Raw genomic sequence first — 7,420 nt, 5'->3', positions numbered from 1 at the left:
TCATGAGCATGTCAAGACCCGAGCCTCCCTTAAAGAGACAGATTGAGTCGTGCCCCAACATATTCAATGTGTGATGGGTGTGTATCGAGGTCTCATCTTGTTTAGGAGCTTTAAAAACCATAAAATCATTGTACGATGTTAGTTTGTCAACATCGCACTCTTCCTTGCAATCAAACTTGTCCTTTTCAAGTGATTTATCAACATTTGTCATTATTGAAAACATTCATGACGCAGTTTTCCCAGTGTCTTTTTTTTGTTTTGTTAGCAATAGTGACTTCAGTGGGAAATACTCATCCTTTGGATTTGCTGTTCAATCGTCTAACCCTTGTTTGCATTTCAACGAGAAGTGGGATCTCTGTGCAATGACAGGAATATTTTCTATAAATTTACCAAACGATGATTTGTTTTAAGTACGCACACTTGCCTGTTTGTCGTGCATTATTTCGCGCCAATATCTTCCCAGCGCACAAAATATGTTTATTTATATGAACAAATTGCTCTGTTTCTGGGACCAGTTTACAGTAACATAACTCATACATATCTTTATTTTTTTTGGAAGATGAATGTTTTCACCAAACCAAACATTTTACCACAACACAGGCGCACAAACCAGACTCGTTTTGATCAATAAATCATTTAAATTCATTTTATAGGACAACAAAAACAACAACAAACAACCTTTTCTGTAGCAAATATATCAAGGGCCTTAAAAAAATGGAAACGTTTGCTAAAGAGATATGATTTTCCTGCCTGTTCAACCCTTAAATATTTCTTGACAGTAGTATCCAGTTTACTACAGAGTCGAGTTTACATATTATAATACAACTTTTAACTCGCCTTTTCTTCAATTAGTATATCAATTATTTGATTTAAAAAAGCAACAACAAACAGATGGTATATTCATAAAAACAATTCATAGATTGCTAAACATATAAGTTCACGAAAACATATTCAAAACAACCAACATGATTGTAGAACGTGTGCCAGCTTGTCTTGAGAAACCGCGATAACAAATCCCAGGTTGTGTGTATAGGGAGAGATCTATTGATCCCAGACGACAGCCTACTGTATGTCGCTTTTAAATCACATCTGGCACTTTATTTAATGTTGAGTGAAAGCAGCCAGTGTCTGCGATTGAACTATTGTTCTCTGCGCCTATCTCTCTGAAAGCATTTATTGTACTTCAAATTGCAAGTCACAAATAAATATGTTTAGAATCGTGCTGATTTTTGTTGGGGCTGAACTCCTATGAAGATCGTAGATCATCATCAGAAAGAGAGAAACAGAGAGAGAGAGGAGAGAGAGAGAGAGAGAGAGAGAGAGAGAGAGAGAGAGAGAGAGAGAGAGAGAGAGAGAGAGAGAGAGAGAGAGTGAGAGAGAGATAGAAAGAGAGAGACAGACAGACAGACCCAGAGAAGCAGAGAGAGAGAGAGAGAGAGAGAGAGAGAGAGAGAGAGAGAGAGAGAGAGAGAGACAGAGACAGAGACAGAGAGAGTGAGACAGAGAGAGAGAGAGAGAAAGGGTGAGAGAGAGACAGAGAGAAAGTGTGCGAAATTAGTTTATGGTCTTGACACCGAGCGTTTAACAAGAGAATGTCAAGAGCATGTCTCCCTTAAAGAGACAGGTCGAGTTGTGTCCCAACATTTTCAATGCGTGTGTCACGCGTGATTGTTCTGAAAAGTGACTATTACATGATTGTTCTGAAAGTCTACTATTTATTTCATCGTAATCATGTAAGCCCTCATACGTGATTGTTTTGAAAGCTTACTAATTTACATGATTGTTCTGAAACTCTACTAAAGGTAAACTTGCTTCACCCGTGAAATGTTGTCAGATATGGAACAATATGTATACCCCTGTGTGTATGTCTGTATGTATATGGAACAATATTTTGATACAATGATACTAAACCTTAAGTGATATTGATATTTATACCCCAGCCCAATGAAGTTGGAGGGGGTATACTGGATTCACTTTGTCCGACTGTCTGTGTACATGTCTGTATGTAAATGGAACAATATTTTGATACATACTGCATTAGCGTAATTTATGCAGAGGAATGATGTTCTTAAGTTGTGAGATTTTTTTAATGATCACGATGCCTTCAGTGCTTACTAAATTCAGTGATTAGATTGATTTTATATAATGAAGTTAGAATTCTGCTGCTCTGATTACGGAAATATTCAAACATGCTATCATGCTATTTTGGCACTGTCATGGCCTCGTAGACTCATAATATCTGCGTAATTGATTTCAACTCTTAGAAATCAAAAGTATAACAGATTTTAGTACACTCTTTGCCTGCAATTTATGTTCCTTATATGGTCCAACGCGTCTTTTTTTCATTTCCATATAAGGTAAAAGGTGGTGTAAAGCTGTGGAAAACCCCAGAAAACCATTGTGTAAATATCTGCGCATGCGCTTTGAAGAGCTAAAACATTGTGTATTTCTGAGCATGCGCACTCATGGTGAAAACTAGTCAAAATTCACTGTACGTCTAATTTTAGCTGCGCACGAATCTTCAAACGCTTGGCTTGGAAACAACAATGGCGCTCCAAGGCCTGAAAGGAGAATTTTCACCGGTTCGAAACAAAATCTCCAGTCCAGTAACATTGGAATCATTTCATACCACCTATAGTTATCATCATGCATGGATCTGGAAAGGATATTGCTTAAATTGTGTCCACTTACAAGTTCTATAATGCACCTAAGAAATGAAACCTTGAACGCTGTGACATTTTTGTTGGCTGCAGAGTGTTTCTGCTTGTGAGATCTAAAAGCGACAAGCAATAATGATTGTGAAAGTTAAAGAATGAACGATAACGACAATTCCTACAACAAGCACTTACATTCTGTAGCCTTATGAGTTCGTGCTGCAAGAACATTTCTTTTTATTTTACGCCAGGCCACCTTAATTTAAACGATCTCTAGAACTTTGTGAACGACAGCACACTGAAATGTCGCGCGATGCACATTTACCAGCAGACCGACTTTGGAACTCGTGACGTCAAATGTTCGAAACAAATTGCAACATTTGTTTCCAAAATACGTCATGTTTGGCCAATGTTTTGATTCTCCAGAGTGCTGCAGTCTTGCAAGAGTAAAAAAAATTCTCTTGTTTGTTTTGTTCTCCAGAGTATTTCAGTGTGAACTCAATATAAGGTGAGAGCACAGATTACAACAGAAGCTGACAAATATGAGATCAAATGATCGGACTACATTCAAGCTCGGATGTACGAAACACACCCATTGATCACAGACTTCCGGATCAGGCGTCGAGGCCCTGTATGGGATGTAAACAGACGCAGTGATGTGTTTAAAAACGTAACAACACAAGTCTTACCGCATTTAAGTGTACTAAAGAAATTACACAATGTTCTATTGTAACTCACGTTGGGAATCCCTCGCGACTTTCTTTGTTTAGTGGGGCACTGAGGGGGTCTCGGCAAGCCTCGACCCCCGTAAGTGCCCCACTAAATAAAGAAAGTCTCTCGGGATTCCCAACGTAAGTTATAAATAGAACATTGTGTAATCTCTATGTATTGTGTCTCTTCTTGTCGTTGAATAATCACAACAACTGTAAAACAATTTTTTTTGGATAAAACTCCCGTTTCTCTCTCAGAATTTTGCTCATTTTTGTTTTGTTTACATGCTCCAGACACAACAAACTACAAAACGATTCATAAAAGTTCCGTTCCATGTATTCCGTCTCCTCTCAATCTAAGATCCCCCCCAAAGTTTTCCGCTAGCCTCTTCGACTTTTGCCAACGAAGCTTACAGGAGCGGGGCAATTAGGAGCCTATGCAATTGTATGACCCGTCTGAAAGAAGTGATTGACTGGACACTGTCAAGTGCTGTTAAAGAAGCGATCAGACACATGAGAATCACAGTGTGAAATTTGACAAGAGATTGACGGAAGTCTGGCAACCAGATGTTAGAGGGAAAAAATAACTCAATGAAAAAGTGAGATCGCACGTGTCGGACAGATGAAGGTTAGAAACAAGTCGCGTAAGGCGAAAATACAATATTTAGTCAAGTAGCTGCCATTTTTCAGCAAGACCGTATACTCGTAGCATCGTCAGTCCACCGCTCATGGCAAAGGCAGTGAAATAGACCTTTTTCGTATAACCTTTGCCCCCAGCGTTTCGACCAATCAGATTTTAGGGCACGGCAGCCTCTCTCTGATAACCGGAAATAAGGGGCAGTCTGAAATACCTCTTTCACTGTCGGGGCTCGAAGTACTATTGCCAGAGGATTACTTTGAGAAATTCTGGAAGAAAACGGATTATCTTGTTCAAAATCATGAACTAAAAGTCAAGGACATGCATGAAGGTATGGTTTGAAACGGCTATTGGTGGTATATGGACGAAAGACTGACTTGGCGAACTTCCCCTACATAAGCGAAGCAGAGGTGATCGACCACAGATCTACAGATCTCTGGATCAACTTTCTTACTGATACTACTGCGTCGACGTTCGACAAGTTATACGACGCATCCAGCGCAAAGAATGCAAAACCTTGGGGTAAACGATAGACATACTGTGTGCATAAAATGTCTTTCTGCATGGCACACCAGCTAGTAAGCAACTGTGGTGATCAGACTCAGAGCGAGTGTGCTGACGTCAATGAAGCAGACTCGCAACGAAGTGTATGCTGTTGTGGGGGGACGCTGACCGGACAGGCACTTGGAGCCTACTGCGAGTGTATTGCTGGGTAAGTGTTGTTGGCCTTGTATGTTTTGTGGGATTAACTTGATGGCTGCGTTACTTGGTATCTTACACAATCAGTTTTCATACTCAGTCATATAATGCATGGCACACAAAGTGACAAACACACACAGAGATTCATAATTCTCTACTGAAAATGTCTGCATGCAAAAGCTGTCATTTTTGACAAAGTTATGAGCAGCATGTTAATGTAATTTCAATCAGTATCTCCAGGAGACCATGCCATGTTGGCTAGGCATGTTCAATAGAATACCAGGTACCTGAGTGCGGAGTTTTATTTAATGTGTACGTACACATGTGTTTGTGAATCCTCTTGTCAATGAAGGTTATCACTGCAGTAAGATCAAATTCCATTCTGAGCCGGTATATATTTTATATAGATCTATATAAAATATATCTATATCAACAGCATGCGCTTACAAGCTCTCTGTAGGAATTCCTAGGAAAGATAAAGTTAATTGTTATTAGCAGGCTAAGGAAAATCAAGATGACACAAACAGAATTTGAATGTGTGTTGTTGTTTTTACCCAGAAAGGACAGTCTTGCAACCATGTGGCTGCCACACTTGTTGCTGCTTCACACTACATGGCTGAAGGAATCGACACTGTGCCAGCAGACAAAACTTGTACACACTACAAATGTATGTGGAAGGGGCATGCTGCCATGAAAACTGCACCAGCTGCTCTCGATGACATACAAATTGTTAAGTAAGTGTGTATAATAATTAATATTAAGGAAATTAGGGTTGCATTACCTAGAGGTTTACATCAGAGTGTGATCTATTTTTTTCAGAACATAGTCTCAAAGTTAAAATATAGAGCTTGTTAACTACAACAGCTACAAGACTGGGGAAAGAGAAACAGTGATATTTATAAAGTGCATTATCAACAAACTATGCATTTTACATTTAGTCAAGAGACCAGGGCGGTGGTGTATGTTTGTGTGTAGAGCAATTTCTGGAAAACTACAACATTATGTTTAGGTTAAAAACAAACCAGCCCTGAAACAGTGAAAGTGGCAAGTATGTTACTCGCCATAGTTAGTAGAAGCATGCAACTGGTGAGTAGAAGTGTTCATCTACTCGCCATATGCGAGTGAAGATGCTGAATCAAATTGTTGGTTTGGTTCGTAAAATTTGCTCTCTGGCTGGTACGTTTTCAGAATCACTAGCCAGAGGCTAGTGCATAATTTTTTGACTTTCAGGGCTACAAGCTTAGAAAGTTAAACAGATTTGTTTTAAACACAGGGAAGCGTGATTTCCTGTGGGACAGTTTTGCTACTGCGCTATGCTGGGTTGCCATTTACCTTATTCGACGTGGATGCTGGTTTTCAGCTAAGCATTGTCCTTGTGAAATGTACTGCGTTCAGTATCGTTATACATGTTTGACAGACTGGCGCAACTTGTTTTAGCATTTGTACCCAGCATAAGATTTGCTTTAGTGTCAAGTAAAAAAAATAATTTCATTTTCAGGTATGCTTCAAGACAAGACAAGTTTCCCCGGACGACTCTTCAAGGCCTCAATTTTGATCAAGAAGTCCGGATGCAAGGAAGCGCGACTAAGAGATCTTCAACAACCGGTACCAACCGTTTGAAGGCTGTATATAGTTATGATATACTGAACTAGGGTTTTCAAGGTGTGATATTTTTTTCCAATACCAGTTAATTAAGTTGGTAGCAACAGTTAACTGTTCTGTCAAGTGAAAAATGTATGTAGTTTCAATATGGACAGGTAAAATCAGTACTTTGTTTACAGCGAGGGAGGGTACGTAGTGCTGTCACCTCTGTGTGTGAGTTCAGGTTTAATTTTTTAAATGCCTGCAGTTAAGACAGAAGATTGTGGAAGCTGATAAGAACTTGTGTCAAAGGATAGTAAGAAGTGGTTAGGCTTCGTACGGACTATACCATCATCCATGACTTGTGTGTATTATTCGGAGAACGTATCAGAGCCGAGGACATGTGTTGTGAACAGCGATTCTCAGTGATGAAAGTGTAGTGTGTGTAATGCCGGACTGTATTCTTCTTCAACTTCGGAATGGCAAGGAGGTATTTTGTGAGATGTTTTATGATTTGATATCCATGTACTGATGATTTCATTCAATAGCGAAATGTTTGAAATGTTCATTCGTTTCGTGCCATGTTTGTTGTTCAAGAGCGTGTTGTCACCATCCCTTATGAATATGGACGTGTGTGAATGTTGGTGCAGACATGAGCGTTTGAGCGAGTGAATTTAGAAGCCCTGTGCATGAAAGTCATTACCGGACAACCAAATCAGCAAACATAGAAATTCCTTGTCATACACATCGATCTGATCAAGGTAATAATGTTAGCACTTTTTTTCCAATTCATTTCACAGTTATTTGTTATTTTTTGGAGGAAATTATAATGCAATTCACCGATTTTAAAAAACATGATTCCAATTGTCTCCCTTGAACAAATTTGTTTGTACAAAATTTGTTACTTACTTTTTTTTTTCAAGGCTATATCAAGGAAAATTCTTTTTGAACTGATTGTGGGACCGTGCACAAGCTGACAGACTTGAACTCAAAAGTTGCAGAAAATTCTTGGCTGCGACTTTTGAGTTCAAGCCGATCAGTTTGTGCACAGTCCCAAGATTTGTCTATATTTATTTATCACTTAAAATAAAATACAGTTTTTCTTTTAATTAAACTGTAGATATGTCAAAGACTGTTTT

At 39.0% G+C, this 7,420-nt stretch overlaps 1 long non-coding RNA gene across 1 annotated transcript; it reads left to right on the top strand.

The window, feature by feature from the left end:
• The first annotated feature begins 4,358 nt into the window (after positions 1 to 4,358).
• Positions 4,359 to 6,847, top strand: LOC138971110 (uncharacterized). The gene is made up of 3 exons (XR_011457169.1): positions 4,359 to 4,713; positions 5,259 to 5,434; positions 6,199 to 6,847. It is a non-coding gene; the product is annotated as an uncharacterized lncRNA (long non-coding RNA).
• The last annotated feature ends 573 nt before the right edge of the window (positions 6,848 to 7,420 follow it).

The sequence above is a fragment of the Littorina saxatilis genome, linkage group LG1, assembly GCF_037325665.1.
Source record: "Littorina saxatilis isolate snail1 linkage group LG1, US_GU_Lsax_2.0, whole genome shotgun sequence".
Taxonomy (NCBI): Eukaryota; Metazoa; Mollusca; class Gastropoda; order Littorinimorpha; family Littorinidae; genus Littorina; species Littorina saxatilis.
Note: the sequence above shows the minus strand (reverse complement) of the source record. Positions and strands in the feature narration are given on the sequence as shown.